Below are 18441 nucleotides of genomic sequence, written 5' to 3'. Positions count from 1 at the left end.
CTACACCAAGAAGAAATGCAGATGATAAACGGGTATTCATTGGACAAATATATTATACTAGAACTTACATGTGATTACATTTTCACACAATTTGGGTGCATAGATCCTGAGAAATCAGTACCCAGAACAACCACCTCTGGCCGAAATAACGGCCTTGATATGCCTGGGCATTCAGTAAAGCAGAGCTTGGATGGTGTGTACAGGTACAGCTGCCCATGCAGCTTCAACACAATACCACAGTTCATCAAGAGTAGTGACTGGCGTATTGTAGCGAGCCAGTTGCTCGGCCACCATTGACCAGACATTTTTAATTGGTGAGAGATCTGGAGAATGTGCTGGCCAGGGCAGCAGTCGAACATTTTCAATATCCAGAAAGGCCTGTACAGGACCTGCAACATGCGGTCCTTGCATTATCCTGCTGAAATGTAGGGTTTCGCAGAGATCGAATAAAGGGTAGAGCCACAGGTCGTAACACATCTGAAATGTAATGTCCACTATTCAAAGTGCCGTCAATGTGAATGAGAGGTGACTGAGATGTGTAACCAGTGGCACCCCATACCATCACGTCAGGTGATATGTCGGTATGGCGATCGCAAATACACGCTTCCGATGTGCGTTCACCGTGATGTCACCAAACATGGATGGGCACATCATGATGCTGTAAACAGAAGCTGGATTCATCTGAAAAAATGACGTTTTGCCATTCGTGCAACCAGATTCGTCGTTGAGTACACCATCACAGGCACTCCTATCTGTGATGCAGCGTCGAGGGTAACCACAGCCATGGTCTCTGAGCTGATAGTCCATGCTGCTGCAAATGTCATTGAACTGTTCATGCAGATGGTTTTTGTCTTGCAAACGTCCCCATCTGTTGACTCAGGGATCAAGACATGGCTGCACGATCCATTACAGCCATGCGGATAAGATGCCTGTCATCTCGACTGCTAGTAATACGAGGCCATTGGAATCCAGCAAGGCATTCTGTATTACCCTCCTGAACCCACCAATTTCATATTCTGCTAACAGTCATTGGATCTCGACCAACGCGAGCAGCAATGTCGCGATACGATAAACTACAATCACGATAGGCTACAATCCAACGTTTATCAAAGTTAGAAATGTGATGGTACGCATTTCTCCTCCTTACATGAGGCATCACAACAACATTTCACCAGGCAACACTGGTCAACTGCTGTTTGAGTATGAGAAATCGGTTGGAAACTTTCCTCATGTCAGCATGTTGTAGGTGTCGCCATCGGCGCCAACATTGTGTGAATGCTCTGAATAGCTAATCATTTGCATATCAAAGCATCTTCTTCCCGTCATTTAAATTTCACATCTGTAGCATGTCACCTTCATGGTGTAGCAATTTTGATGGCCAGTAGTGTATTATAGTTGGGTGACATTTTATTTTCCTGAATTTCTATATTATTAAATAAAAACAAACAATGGAAAATCCAGGATGGAATTAGGACAATTCGCAGGAGAGCTTCTGTAAAGTTTGGAAAGTAGGAGACAAGATACTGGCAGAAGTAAAGCTGTGAGGACCAGGCGTGAGTCGTGCTTCGGTAGCTCAGATGGTAGAGCACTTGCCCGCGACAGGCAAAGGTCCCGAGTTCGAGTCTCGGTCAGGCACACAGTTTTAATCTGCTAGGAAGTTTCATATCAGCGCACACTCCACTGCAGAGTGAAAACCTCATTCTGGAAACATCCCCCAGGCTATGGCTAAGCCATGTCTCTGCAGTATCCTTTCTTTCAGGAGTGCTAGTTCTGCAAGGTTCGCAGGAAAGCTTCTGTAAAGTTTGGAAGGTAGGAGATGAGATACTGGCAGAAGTAAAGCTGTGAGGACCAGGCATGAGTCGTGCTTCAGTAGCTCAGATGGTAGAGCACTTGCCCGCAAAAGGCAAAGGTCCCGAGTTCGAGTCTCAGTCAGGCACACAGTTTTAATCTGCCAGGAAGTTTCGTATCAGCGCACACTCCATTGCAGAGTGAAAATCTCATTCTGTATGACAGATAATCATGAGGAAGTGGAGAGGATGCTGCAAGACATCATTGAACATACAGAGTTTAGTTGGTCCCCTCCTGCAGTCCTTTTGAAGAAGGGCAACACCTAGTGGTGTTTCTGCATCAGCAACCAAAGACTGAACAAATCATGAAAAAAATTTCTGTCCATTGCTGCACACTTGTGACAACCTAGACTGCTTGAAAGGAGCAAAGTGTCTCTCAACTGTGGGAATGCAGATGGGCTACTGGCGGATCAAGGTTGATGAGATGATTCAGAAAAAGAGTGCATTCATAAATCCTGATTGGTTCTATGAGTTCAAAGTTATGCAGTTTGGATTGTGGAACATCTCAGCCACCTTGGACATATAACAGACAACCTACTTCAGCACCTTAAATGAATAAAGTGTCTTTGCTATCTGGATGACAGTGTCACATTTTGAAGACATTTGAAGAACATCTAAACTGACTGAGAACTGCACTCAAGAGTGTTCAGCTAGCAGGACCCCGCATGAAAAAATGCTACTTTACTACCCGAGAAAAAAATTGGGGAGTGTCTAGTAAATGGAAATTGTAATGGAACTGACAAATAGACCTCATTTTGTTATATTATATACTAATTAAAGTTGTGTTAAAAAGCATTTGCTTAATATGATATTAGGATAAGTTATGATCAATAATCAGTATTGAAATTGTATGTTCTTTGCCACTGTGACTATGATATTTGGCGAGCAACATGGTTTTTGGCCACGTGAGTTCTGGCTGCAGTCGAGTGTAGTCTTATTCAAGTTCTGGCAATAAATATATGTTTCTTTTAAACAAACTGTAGAAGCCTGTGTCATGATTTGGTTTGTCCAGTGATGATCAAAAACTCACACCTTTTCTTGCACCCAGAGCTGCAAAGGAATCATCGCCTGGACAACAAGAAGCCACAGGGACAATGCAGACTCAGCAGCATCAACAAGGAGACATCATGGCCAGCTCTACAGAGTACTAGACAGCCATTAGCCGTACTGTAACAGTGTCATGGAGATAACTTTTGCAGTGTAGTAGAGAGGGTTTATGATAACTGGGGGCTCTGTGCCCAAATTAAGACATTTATATGTACATGGATTGACAAAATCTGTTTTGCAGGAGTCTAAGGAAAAAAAATTTTTTTTTGTGTCTAATAACCACGTGGTACAAAGAAGTGCAATACATGGAAGTCAAGGGAGACAAAACGAAACAGTAAAGTTGACTGACCACATGAGTGAAGACTCCGACTGAAAAGATAAGTACATTTGTCTGGTGCTTTTTATTCCTTTTATTATTTTGTTTATGAAATTTTGTGAAAATGACCATTGTAAAAGAGAAAAGTGGTGCTGAATCTGAGCAGGATTGTGAAAATTTGTTACTGTCTGGGGACTTAGATATGTCAAAAATAAAAACAGATGAGTCATTCAAAGAAGCAGATGAAAGTCTTAATTCATCAGAATGGGAGATGTCACACATACAATCAATGTTACAAAGCATGGAACAATCGTTAGCTTTAAATCAAGCAGTTGCAGCATGCTTACAGGCTAATGAGGAACAGTTACAAAACATGAATCAGATGGTCGCAGACAGTTTTCAGGTCATAAATCAGAAAGTATCACAACTCAAGGGAGCGATGAACAAAAAAATTAACAATGTCTTACTTTGGGGGAAGGGGGGGGGGGGGGAGTAATAAACTTTGCAATGACATATCCAAGATAGACAAGAAACTTAGCAGGGCAGAAACAAAGATTTTGGTTGTAGAATCTTAAGTGGGAGAAGTAAAATCTAGTTTGAGTAACAAAATTCAGTCTGTAAAAAATGAACTGGTCACAGACAAGGAGAAAAATACAAAGTGTTTTGTTAATGTTAATGGACAAACAGATACACTTTGTGTAAATGTAAAAGCTATGGCTGTAGCTTTTAAAAACAGAGTAGATTCAGAACTAACTGTTGTGAATGATCAAGTGTTAACAGTCAATAACACTGTAAAACTCCATGAGGTTGAAACTAAGACAAACATTCGTGAACTAAAAAGTGCAATATCAGAGTTAAACCATAAGTTTCAAATACTTAGCAATGATGTAGCTAGGAAAAAGTTTTTTTTATAAACACATGTATCTAATTAACCAATATTCCAGTTAAAAGCTTTTCTAATGAGTGTAGTTAGCATCCTGTTTACTTTCTGCAGAGTTGTAGGGACCACTTTTTGCCTAATATGAGTGAAAGTTTGAAAATTACATTTGTGAAAAAATTTTTGGAGGGGGAATATTTGTCATGGGCCAATCAAAATTTTTCTATGGACAATTCTTATGCAGAATTTGAAATAGGGTTCTTAAAACGGTTCTGGTCTGAAACTGAACAACCCAGGATAAAGAGCGAGTTCCTGAATGGACCAAATTATAGGGAAACACAGGGGACTATGAAACAGTTTTGTAAAAATCAATTGAAGAAACTTGTCATTTGAGTAAACTCTTTGATGAGCTCACACAGATTGATGCTTTGAAGAGAACATTGCCAGCTGATGTGCAATGGGACCTAGTTTATGGAGCAGATGACAACACTGAACAATTTCTAAACTATGTGGACAAACTAGACAGAATTGTAGACAAAGTGGGGAAACTAACAAACTATTTCAGTCACACACAGAGAGGTGGGGATCATAGTTGAGGAAATACTGATTTTTACAGAAGGAAAACACTAGCTCTAACAACCATAGTTTTCAGCATAGGGAACAAAACAGTCACAATAATAATAATTTACATTCAAGGGAAAACTATAATTTCCATTCAAGAAGACAATCTGGGAACAATTGGAACAGAAGTAGTAACAGGGAGTTTGAAAATAGGAATTGGTGTGAACATAGTGACACCAGGAGTCAAAATGCTATGGGAAGTCATGAAGTAAAAAACTAGCATGTGCTCCATTGTCGGTCCACAAGGTAGGGGCGAAAAGCACAGATAATAGATGGACTGATAACAGTGACTATGCTGTACCAAAAGATACATCTGAAGTAATGTGTAGTTATCTTATGAATGTCTAAACACAGTATCTGTTAATAATGAACATAATGGTTGTAATAAAGAGCCAGAGGAAGTAACTGACTTGGTTGAATTTTATGAGTGGGCAGAAACTTGTTGTTTGTCAGAGGACCAGCAGGTTAGCGATTTACATGATTTAGGAATTGAAGCACTGATGAGGGAACCAGGTAAGCAAATTGTTGACACTGATTTAATAAGCAAAGAATTAAATACACTTGGTGTGAAAGCAATGTTGTAAGTTTTCAGGAGAGAGAGATTGAGGATTGTAGTATTTGAGAAAATGAAGATTTAATGGTATATGATGATGGTGAGAAATATTTTGTTTGTTTGAAAGAGGAAATGGAAGCATTAGGTGTTGTGGGAGAAACTGATATGCATGTTTTAGATATACCCAAGGACATTGTTAACAATTTAAGTGGTGTTAATGTCAGTGTCACAACCAATAGGTACTGTAATCCAACATCTTATGAAGGAACACATGAAGATCATAAAGATTCTCTGAACAATAAAACTGACTGTGCAAGTAGGCTACCATTTCCAATTAACAAAGGTGAATTATTTCTTTATAATATGTGGCTAAATAGTGATGCAATTAGAAATGATAGTAATTTTAGAAAAATAATTCTTAATATATCTCAGATTTTATATCCTGATTGATGGCAAAATACTAAACATACTGTTGTTGAGTGACTGGATGATAAATACCTCAGTGACAAACAATGTTATATTGATGAAAATGTTTGGATTAATGAAATTACCAGTGCAAGTGACAGCATTCATGATGTGTATGTTAATGTAATGACAGTAAGTAATGAAGGTGACAGTAATACAGGTAATTGTAATTCAGGAAGTCATTGTTTTAGTGAAATTGAAAGTGATTTGTTGTATGAATATGTTCAGTCTGAAAAAGGTGATGACATATGTAGTCCATTCATTAGAGTAAAAGTTGGTACCTGGGAAGGCGAGTGCCTTTATAGACACAGGGAGTCAAGTGTCAGAAATATCTGAAATACTAAGCAAAAAAGCTGAAATGTGAGAAAGACTACATTGAAATGCCAGTCGTTGGGGTAAAAATAAATTTAACACTATAAATCTTGTAAAGGAGGAAAGATATGTTGACAAAGACATAACAGAGCTAGACTTAAGTGAAGTAGATTTCAAAACACATGTAAACACTAAGGTTTCAGAAGCTAGTGGTCTAAACAATGGACAAAAACAAGAACTAGAGTCTTTTTATGGGAATACAGTGATGTCTTTAGCAACATTCCAGGTAAAGTTAGGGGTTACCAATGTACTTTGCTTGTGAGATGCCATTATCCATTTTTCATAAAACCGTATGGTGTCCCCATTGCAAAACATACATGTCACCCACTATTTGAAAAACAACAGTAATTAACATTCCCCTCCTTATACATCTATGATATTATCATCATTTTACACAGCAATTTAGAGTTATTTGAGAAAAACTGTTTCAATCACACATCAACACAAGAAACAAAGACAATTTTATGCTTTTTTGCTTAAACCTATATGCACAGTCTCCTCAGTATATGGCAATGAAAATTCATAACAAGCTAAAAGGAAAGCATGTTCTGAGTATGAACCTAGACACCAAAAACAAAGCTATATGATATACTTGCCAAATGCTGCTACTACACTGTTGAGGAGTTCATGAAGGATGAATTGAACATTTGAGCAGGATAAATTGTGTAAATGTTGTGTGTAAATGTAGCTATCCTTCACAAAAGGGAGGAAAGGAAAATAAAAGTTTATATTAATGTTAAAATTCTTTGTACCAATTAGGCCTAAGCTGTGTTATCATTTTTTTTTGACATGTCTCCTGTACACTAATCATATGATTAGAAATTGTATGTTATGAGACGAATAAAACACTATTCACTATTCACTATACAGCGGTTGAGAAATAATTACATAAGATGGAAGTGTGTGGCATTATTGAAAGGAGTATCAGTGCTTATAATAACCCACTGGTAGTTGTGTCAAAGAGAGATGGGGGAGTAAGAACAGTTCTAGACTCCAGGCCTTCAAACATGATCTTATACAGGGAAACAGACCAACCTGAAAACATTGATGAGCTGTTGCACAAGTTCAAGGATATAAAATTAATGTCAAGTCTAGACTTAACCTCAGGCTTTCACCAAGTATGTCTGGCACCAAACTCTAGGAAATATACCACTTTTCTATACAATGGTCATTGCTATCAGTATTGTGTAGTCCCTTTTGGCTTGAACTCGTCAGTAGCGGACTTCATTAGAGCTTTAGACTATGTGCTTGGGCAGGAACTTGTATCCAAATTAGTGATTTATGTAGATGACATTTTAGTACCTGGACAAGACTGGAATAAGCATGTTGGGCTTTTAAGACAGGCAATTGAGAAACTTAGAAGAGGGGGAATGACACTAAAACTACATAAGTGCAAATTTGCAGTACCTGAGTTAAAATTTTTGGGACATGTCATAACAGAAAAAGGAATTTTGGTGGATCCAGGCAAAACTAAAGCTATTTCAGAGTTTCCTATACCCCTGTAAAAGAAAACAACTGAAATGATTTTATGGGCTATGTGTGTTCTACAGAAAATTTGTAAGTAAACAAAGCTTAAATGCACCCTGTCTAGTAACTTATTAAAGAAGGACACTGTTTGGATATGGAGTAAAGATTGTCAAGAGGCTTTCAACAATAAAAAAGAACTGAATAACCAGAACCTGCTACACAGACCAGATTTCAGTTTACCTTTCTGTTTAGATAATGACAGTAGTGATTATGGGTTAGGTGCTGAATTATTTCAAGAAAAATAAGTCAATAGGAAGACAGTTTATTCTACATTTGCATTTCCAAGCAGAATGTTATTGAAACATGAAAAAAACTATACAGTCACAGAAAAAGAAATATTAGCCATACAGCGGTAATTTAAAAATTTAGTATCTATTTACTTGGACATAAAGTAATAGTGTACTCTGATCATAAAGCCTTAAACTATTTACACGAATGTAAGCTCTATCATGATAGGCTTACAAGGTGCACATTGTCTTTGCAAGAATTCAACTTTGAAATTAAGTATATTAAGGGCTCTGACAACATAGTTACAGATGCTCTATCAAGGCTATCAGTAGGAGGGGAAACAGAATTTTTTTATCAGAAGGAAGAAAAACATTTAAAATGAGGTATGTTAAAGGGGTCACAGATGAAAAAGTTGTTAGATCATTGTGTGATAAAATCAGGAGGAGCCAGCACTGTGATACAAATTGGACATTAATAAAGAGCTGTTTATGGAAGAAGAACTATGAAAAATTAGACAAGTACTACAAGGTGTTTAAGGGTACTCTATTTAGGAGAACTGATGAAGAGTCAGACAATTGGAAACTATGCTGGCCTGAAGATGAAGCTGAGAGGTTAACTAGGTATACACATCAGAGCTATGGTCATTGTGGCATTCAGAAATGTATGCAGAAATTACAAGAAAATATATACTTCTGCAATATGGTCAAGAGAGTTAGAAAATAATTGTCAACTTGTGATAAGTCCCAATGAGTCAAAGTAAGTAACAGAAAACGTCAAGATAAAATGAAAACATTACTCCTGCACAACCTCTAGACTTAGTCACTGTTGATTTCTATGGGCCTCTTGCAAGGAGTAGGTGTCGCCACTGCTGCATTTTTGTCATGGTGGGTGTATTTTCTAAACTAATCAAGTTGTGTCCTGTCAGAAAAGCCACAGGTAAAGAGATAGTTACAAAAGTTGAAAAAGTCTATTTCCTAAATGTAAGGAAACAAAAAGTGATCTTGTCGGATGGGGGTTCAAAATTTTTGTCAAAAGCTTGAAAAGCCTGTGTTGATAAATTGGTACTCAAACATTTTCAAATATATGTATATAATCCCTCGTCAAACCCAGCTGTGAGGTATATGCACGAGATTGGTCGTTTATGCCGTACATATTGCAGTCATAAACATCCTACATGGTATGACCATGTACAACACTTTGAAGATGTCGTGAACAGCTTGCAACATACTTCCACAGGATTTTCACCTTATGAAATTATGTTTCATCTAAAACTAGACAACATTATCACTGAACTCGTAGAATTTCCATCAAGCACAATAACAACTAGGTATGCGTGAACGTGAAGCCATAGTCAAAGAAACCATGATAAAACAGGGGGGAATTAGAAAAAGATGACATGATAGCAAGATCAAAGCAACCAGGTTTAAAGTTGGAGATTATGTTTTAGTAAAATCATCTGAAAAATCAAAAATGTTAACTTCTGAAATAAAGAAATTCTTTGATATCTACATAGGTCCATTCGAGATTGTGGAGAATCCACACCCTAATGCATATAGGTTGGTGTATCCTAAATCCAAGAAAGTTCTTGGCTAAGGAATATTGTTTCATTGAAATTGTATAAACAAAAGGGGTAAGACTATGCTGAGAATGTTAAAAGGTGACTCGACAAAAGTTTTTCACTGGAAATTATGAAATATTATGTATAAAAATTGACTAATTCTGATACTATTGTGTGTCCTAGAAAGTGTTTATTATTTGTTTAAAATGTATTTGCTGAATCAAGTGTTTGCAATGAATTTTCTTTGTGTAATATGTTTATCATGTTAGTTCTTGATTTTTCTATATGTTTATGCTATTTGAATGATATTTGATAATGTGTGTAATTTTAGCTTGTGTAACCTTCTCACAACACAATCGGTGAGACATCATTTAAAATTCAAACCACTAATCAGTGCTAAATCTGTTTTGCAACAATTAACAGTTTTTAAAAAATTTTTTAGTCTTAAAGGCAGAATCCTAATTACTACACACCTAAGTTGTTGAAATGTCCAACTAAACAAGGGGGAGAATCGTTTTAAGCAAACAACATGAATTACTGTATATTTGTTTCTCAACCACTGCAAAGCATAGGAAGTAATATTTTTCTAATTTTGATACATACATATCATCCTAAAACTTTCAAACAACCATAGCACCTTTACTGTGAATATGAACTCTTGTAACAGACTGACTGTAGCTTTATTTTTGAAAACAATTTAATTTTTTGTTTATCCTTGGTGTAAGTGTATAGTTTGCGATAAGACATTTTACACCCAATATGTTAATGCATTTGTATTACAAATGTATTGAATTTATTGTTAGTTAAAGGATCCTTTTTGGACCAGTCCATGTCTGTGTAGTATCACTCAGACAGGTCCTGTAAACTTCTCCCACTAGATAAACATTACCAGAAGGATAAATATGTATCATAACCATGTACTTACATATAAACATTATGTAACCAAAGGTGATTTCTGTATTTGATTTTTAGATAACATGGTATTATAATCAATGAAGTGATACAAACAGCTAAGCTGAGGAAATGGACTTGCTTCAGTACAAGCAGAAATCATACCTATTAAGGGAGGTCAGCTAAGCGCAGATGGACAATGTGAGATATTACTTTGAGTAGCAAGTAAAGTGGTGAACAAAAGAAGGTAGAACAAATAAGAAATCATACCTATTAAGGGAGGTCAGCTAAGTGCAGATGGACAATGTGGGACATTACTATGCGTAGGGAGTAAAGTGGTAAACAAAAGAAGGCAAAAGAAACCTGTAGTCAAAAGTTACAACCTTTTAATGGTTTAATATGAAGTGCTATGACATTATACACTCATCTAAGTGAAAATTATAAATCTTCTTTTGTATTTCATTTACCTTAAAATTAACAATTGTATGTTTTCCTTTACTTTGTGTAACACAATTTCAGTGTTAAACCTACTGCCATGCCCATTGCTATGGATGGAAAGTTAGCAAAATTCAAACAAAGCAATCCTACTAAAAATTTTAATTTATTTAAAATCATATTCTTGGCAGTTCCATTATTCTGGTGTCAGAATTTTGTTTGCATGTTTGTACTTATAAAATTCTTGGGGGGAAATTGTAATGGAACTGACAAATAGACCTCATTTTGTTATATTATACACTAATTAAAGTTGTGTTAAAAAAGCATTTGCTTAATGTGATATTGGGATAGGTGTTACGATCAATAATCAATATTGAAATTTTATGTTCTTTGTCACTACAACTGTGATCTTTCGTGAGCAATGGGTTTTTGGTCACTTGAGTTCTGGCCATGTTCGAGTGTAGTTGTATTCAAGTTCTGGCAATAAATATTTGTTTCTTTTAAACAAACTGTGGAATCTTGCATCATGATTTGGTTATTCCAGTGATAATCAAAAACCTGCAACTTTTCTTGCACCCAGAACAGCAAAGGAATCATCGCCTAGACAACGAGAAGCCACAGGGACAATGCAGACTCAGCAGCATCAACAAAGGAGACATCATGGCCAGCTCTACAAAGTACTATAGAGCCATTAGCCACACTGTAATGGTGTCCTTATGGAGATAACTTTTGCAGTGTAGTAGATTTTTCCACTCATTAACACATTTTTAAAGTGAGAAGCTTTCATGGAATGTGCTCATACAACCAATGATTTGTAAAGAACTTTTGTAGCAAGGCATGTCCCTTGTAAGATCTACTACAGGAAGACACAAAATTTTCCTGGAAGGAGGTGCAAGGCAGATTTTTCCTCTTCCTTAAGGAGCACTGATAACTTAGCCAGTCCTAGAATTTAATGACAAGACAGAACTTCACACTGAAGCTAGCAGGTATGGGATAGTCACAGTTCTAGTGCAAATTCAGTGATAACTTATGTTTTCAGAATACTCCCCAAGCCCAAGATCAAGTACTCTACAACAGACAAGGAGTGCCTTGCAGTTGGTTGAATCATCAACAGGCCCCAGCCATATTTATTTGGCAAACCATTCACTGTTGTGATGGACTATCAATTGCTATGCTGGCTGACTGACCTGCAGAAATGAATGGGTCAACTACTGAGATGGACACTGAGGCTTCAAGCGTAAGATGTCACTGTAGTACACTAAAGCAGACACAAGCATAAGGACACCAACTTTTACTCAAGGAATCCCTTGGCAGCACACAGCAATGTGGTTGAAGTCTCGTCATTGCTGTGTTAAATGACATTGCTGCTGAACAGAAGGAACATCTGACACGGCTGAAAACCACAGAAGTCTTTTAGAAGGAGGATCTGACTAAAGTGTACTTCCACTTAATAAACAGGGCTTGTATAAGAGGAACTACAGTCCACTGGGTTGGAAATGTTTTCTTGTCATACCAGCTGATTAACAGCCAATCGTCCTCAAGTATTTCCGTGATGCTGTAACATCAGGTCACCTAGAATTTGTGATGACTATAGACAGAATCTCACACATGTATAACTGCCCAGTCTGTTAGGCACTATGTGAGCCACTGCAAGGAATGCCAGCAGTAGAAACACATGCCACAGTTACCTCTAGGCCATCACGTAACAGTTCCACCTGCAGCCATGCCATTCACCTGAATTGGAATCAACCTCCTGGGGAGGTTCCCAAAGTCAATAAATGGGAATTAATTGATGATAGCCTACACTTTCTACTTCACCCTCTATGCTGTCACCAAATATGTATCAGCTACCAAAGCTCAAGAAATTGCAAAATTCCTTGTAGAAGACATAATTTTGTAGCATGGAACACTCTTATGATGGTCTCTGATCATGGAATTTTTTTCTAGTCATGCTTAGTATCAGAGGTAATTCCACATTATGACATGCACAGGATGAAAACTGCCTATGACACACAGATAAAGGAGATCACAGAGTGCTGTAATAAAATATTGGCAGATATGCACATGTACATTTATGTCAGACAGGGAGAATTGGATATGATACTGCCTATTGTGGCATTTGCTTACAACACAGTGAAACAAGACACTACAAGACTACACCATTCTTCATGCTCCTTGTCAAGAGGTCAAGCTGAAAATGAATATACTGTTCCTGTTTCAACTGCATAATACTTAGAATGACTGCATGGAACACCTCACCACCAGTATCAAAGAAGCAAGACATTTGGCTCTTATACAGATCCTGGATGTCCAGTAGAAACACCAAGAGTCTTATAACACAAAGCAGGGTCAGTGAAATACAGCCCAAGAAACATGGTATGTAGTTTTAGACCCGTGTGAAAAGTGGGGCTATCGGGAAAGTTTATAAAGTGCTATTTTGGGCCTTACTTTATCCTTCATTGCTTACTTGACATCAGAAATGAATTCAAAGATTATGACCCTTCATTAAGAAGACAAAAATGCAGAGATTTCATCCATGTCCTCCATATGAATCCCTACTGCACTCCTGAGGTGCAGATTGACTTGAGGGTTTCTCATTGAAAGAATCTGAAAACCTGCTCAGTGATTACGAAGCTTTGGTAGGAGTCGTTACATATGCTGTTTATGACAGTGAAGAGGCTGTGGTAACATGACCAGGATGTGAGGATCTATCAGTGATGCCACGTAGAGGACCACTGACAAGAACTAGATCCAGCATGCTGTTGTTGGTTCCAGTGAGAGCTTCTGAAACAGTGCATCACTGTTTCTCCAGGAGAGGGATCAGCACCACAAACTGTGCTGCAAGAATGTGATGTAGCACTTAGTGTTACTGGATGGCTTTTTGTGGATTGCCAGTTGAAATCCAATCACCAGCTATTATTTTTTATTTAATATTTATCATTTCTGGAAATTTCTCAAAATATCTTTTGTTTGTAATGCTTGTATATTTTGGGACATTTGATGTTTGTATAAACAGCAGCATGGAGTATCCAGGAGTTCAGTTCCATTCTGGCTGTAGGTTGGTTTTCATAATAAATGTGCTTTCATTGTTAAGTATTATATTCAATCCATGACCCTGCCTTTAGATTTGAATTTTAATGTGGTTATGATGAGGTAATATGGAAGCTCTAGAAATGCTATAGGAGCAATAGACAAAAATATTTCAAAAATTAAATACAGACCAGTCTTTTTTGTAATTGAGATTAATGTTAGAGTCATGTATTCAGCCTAAAGTGGTGTTGTGAGGCTAGATAATTACCTTTATTGCAATGTAAAAACTAAACTGTAACTCATATGACTCTGTTAAATAGCACATTCAACAACAGAGTAAAACATATACTAAAGAAAAGAAAAACATAAGTCAGTGACTACACCAAAAATAATAGTTAAAAATAGTTATCACTTGTGTGCAGCATTACATAGCACAAAACACTGTGCTTCACCATGCCCCTCTTAGTGTCAGTGATATTTTCTGTCAAATAGGATATGTTATCCAGACTGCATTGTGCACTGGTTGCTGATGGCACATTAGAGGTTGCCTTTGAAGTCTGTTGCAGCTGATAAGTAATGGGTGGAGGAGAGGCTGGAGCATTGTCGAGTCCATGGTGTGTGTAGATGAGTCCATACCCATGTAGGATGCATGGTGTAACGTGCACTAAGCCCTCTGGACCATGTATATTTGCAAATTTACTATATTATCTTTTTTCAAACTTATTTGTAATATTTTAAAACTCCAACTGTATATTAGTATATGTAGTGCTAGCACAATTAACCCCTGTGATTAAAAAACAAATTTCATAAAATTACTGTACAACAAAAAGATAAATTTTTGTTTATGTGAATATAAATTTTTTCATAATTGTTCTATTGTGCTGTTGAGTGAATTTCATTTTCTGTAAATTATTTTCAGTTTAATGTTCTATGTTTTGAGCTTAGTATGATTGTCTCTTTACTGATGTACTTTGGAATAATGTTAACTGTGCCAGGTGGTTGTCGTATGTTGTCTGGCAGGAAGGAAGGAAGACCTACAAGAGAAGCTGGCTTCCAGATAGAAGAAATTCAAGCAAGGATTTGAAGGAGATCCTTAAAAAACAAGATAAGTATTTATTCTTTAAAACTACCACTAGACCCAGCCTACAATATTTTAACTCCATGAACATTTATTACAATTAATGGTCTTCCAATTCTGCGTAACAAAGAACATTGTTAAAATGGAACCATTGTGACCAGGATACTTGTACTTTCAGATTTTTTACAGTGTTTATGTTTCAGTTGGCCAAAAAGCATACAATTGTGTGGAATGATTTTAAACCAAATATAGTTTGACATAGTAAATGTGGAGAAGTTTTGGAATGATGCAACACTATGGACATACATGATTGTAAAAGGTTGAAGTATTATTATCAAAGTTGACACCACCTACGTAATCCAGGACAATAATAAGCTAAGTACCAATTAAAACATTTATTTTTGTATTTCCTCAGTGCAGTGTTTTGTGAACAGTTTGATTGGTTTTTTCTTGCATTGATAATTTACAAACAAATTTACAAAAAATGGATCATGATCAGAACAATGATATAAATATGCTGAACCTACCAGCTTCAACTAGTGTCTTTAACAGGACATAGGTGATAAAGGCATGTTTCAGGATGTATTACACAATAGTCAACCAGAACAGTTAAACAAAATCAGTGCAGACTTGGGATTTTTGGACAGTAGTATGTTAGATTCGAATCCAGACCATGAGAAACAAGTACAGTTGTACATAACTGAAACAATGTTGAGTGAAAAGCACAAACAGTTAAATTTACAAGACATGTTTACTGCATTAATGTCATCAATGAAAAAAATAGTGAAAAACTTGAGAAAAATAGTGAAACATTTAAAAAAAACTGTCATCAATGGAAAAAATTTGTGAAAAACTATTAAAAGGCAATAGTCTCAGAATGTAATCTAATTAGAACAGAGCTTAATGTGCAAATTTCAAATGTTACAAAAGACTTAGTTGGTGTGTGTTCTCAAGTGAAAACTATAGATGAAAGTGTGAAAAAAGTAGAGGGGAGGGTAGAGTCCAAAATACGATCTTTAGAGACAAAAACAGGGGAAGTGGACAAAGATCTCAAGTCCGAGATAGGTGCTGTTGAAGTTAGATGTAAAGATGCTGTTGGAGATACTAGTAAACAAGCTGTAATCTTTACAAATAAGTTAAATGAAAAAATAGACAGTGTTGCCTTAGATGTAAATGAAAAGTTCAGAAGATAGCTGAGATAACAGAGTCAAATGTGTCAGACTTACCTACAGATTTCACTATTATTAAAAAAACAAGTACAATAATTAAAAGAAGGGACTTACCTAAAAAGTCCTGTAATGTAGGACATCCAAGCTTCCCTACTATGCCACTAAAGTGTTTCCCCGGTGACAAGCATTTTCACCCAGTTGATTTATACAACATTGTCATGATAGTTTTCTGCCTGGTTTGAATGATGAATTAAAAATTAAGTTTATTAAAAGATTATTAGAAAGGGAAGCCTTGTCATGGCCCAACCAACTTGACTGTAGCAATTTATCCATAGATGAATTTGAAAAGTGTTTCTTCAAAACGTTTTGGTCTGACACTGAACAGGCAAGGATAAAGAGTGAGTTTTTTACTGGTCTGCTGTACAGGGAGCAGTGAGGGGGTTTGAAAGAGTTTTGTAAAGACCAGATCATGAAACTTGCACACTCAGACCAACCTCTTGATGAATTAATGCAAATAGATGCACTTAAAAAAAGGCTACCAGAAAGAATTCAAATGAGGTTAGTTTATGGGCCAGATGATTCTGCAGACCAGTTCGTAAAATATGTAGAAAAGTTGGACAGGGCACATAACGGGTTTGGTCGATACAGTACTGATTTCAGGAGGCCAAACTGGAGTAATCACAATCATAATAGAAACACTAATAATAATGACAATTTTAACCAAGGACATAACAACACTCTAGGGAGGAAAGACAGGAATCCAAATAATTTTAGAAATTATTAGGATGTAGGACCACCAACAGTTTTATGAGAATAGAAATTCCGGGAACAGAAATGGTGATAGGAATTTTGAAAATAGAGGTGGACAGTGGATAAATAATAACCAGTCCCCCCACATGTGACAGATAATGATAGTAGAGGTGACAGGTTAAATTGAAACCTTCTCAGTTGGCAGAAACACGGCCCTGATTTTCTGCTTCTCAGAGTATCAACTTTTACTAAAAGAATTTGTTAGTGTGCTAATTATTCGATTTGGAAAATTTAATTTTTTACTTACTTTTGATGGTCTCTGGAAATCCCCATGGAAGTAGAAATTATTTATATGGAATAGTACCTATCATTTTTCCCCTGCTAATAGAGACCATGTTTGAAGCAAATTGCTATTTTGTTTATTAAACTTTTGTGTTATCTTGTTGTGCTCGTCTTGATATTATTAATTAATATGTAAAATCAGATTATTGTTTTCATTCTTATGCTTGTCTGTAACTAAATGTGCAGAACAGTGCTTCAGATGGTCCACATGTCACATTCATTTCATCAACTTCATGTAACTGGCAATAAAATCAGTCCTTGGTTGGCCATCAGTCTGTGGTTAACTGTTGAAATGTACATTTCTTTGTGAATCAGTCAAAAGTTCACAAGAACTTGTACTTAGTCAGTGGGCATCACACATTATGTTAACAGAATGTATTTATGAAACAGTGTGTGGGAGAAATACATTTGTGTCAGATTCAAGTATCACTGACCCAGTCTGTCACCAATGAAATGTGAGATTTTGTTAATGAGTGTAGATTACCTCCTGACTATTAAAAAGCTGATCATTATAAAAGTAAATCTGAGGTTCAATAAATATGAAGGAATTGAATCCTGATCACATATATCTTAAAAGAGCAACAGTTTAGACAAAGGTTCTGACATTAATGATTACATAAAACCCCTAATATACAGATTTAATTCATTAGGTTATCTTTACCAGTGTAATATTTCTTTTCCATCAGAGAGTTTTTGATCTTTGCAAAGTTACTGTGATGTGTGCATCATTCAATAGCTTTAGGTTCAGACTTTTTATGAATGTGATGCATGAGAACTGAGATCATATTTTAAGGATTCTATGTTTGTGGGGTATGCTTCTGAACTGATTCCTCCTTTGTGTGTTGTGGGTGTGAACACTTATGCTTTCTGTCCTTTCCAACCTGTTTTCTGTGATGAATATTATTACAATGAAATGAAAAACCTTAGCTGCTTACAGGCATTGACATATGTCAACAGGGACAGACGAAAATGTGTGTCCCAACCGGGACTCGAACCCGGGATCTCCTGCTTACATGGCAGACGCTCTATCCATCTTTTTTTTTTTTTTTTTTAAAATCTCATTTTGTTCGCTTTTGTTCATTGAATCTGCTCGGGGCGGACGTCGTAAGACATCCGTTTAAGTTCGTTGTTGATCGATTAACTCAGTTTTTTGTTACAGAGGGCTGCTAACCCTCTGACCGAACAAGCTGAGCTACCGTGCCGGCAAATGGTTCAAATGGCTCTGAGCACCATGGGACTTAACATCTGTGGCCATCAGTCCCCTAGAACTTAGAACTACTTAACTAAGGACATCACACACATCCATGCCCGAGGCAGGATTCAAACCTGCGACCA

The 18441-nt window shown here is 36.7% G+C and overlaps 1 protein-coding gene across 1 annotated transcript in view; it reads right to left on the bottom strand.

The window, feature by feature from the left end:
• The window catches only part of LOC126100980 (sodium channel protein Nach-like), a 193177-nt gene that overhangs the window by 22838 nt on the left and 151898 nt on the right, over positions 1 to 18441 (bottom strand). The window lies entirely within an intron of this gene.

The sequence above is a fragment of the Schistocerca cancellata genome, chromosome 9 (assembly GCF_023864275.1).
Source record: "Schistocerca cancellata isolate TAMUIC-IGC-003103 chromosome 9, iqSchCanc2.1, whole genome shotgun sequence".
In the NCBI taxonomy this organism is placed as follows: Eukaryota; Metazoa; Arthropoda; class Insecta; order Orthoptera; family Acrididae; genus Schistocerca; species Schistocerca cancellata.
This window is presented reverse-complemented; position numbering and strand designations above follow the sequence as displayed.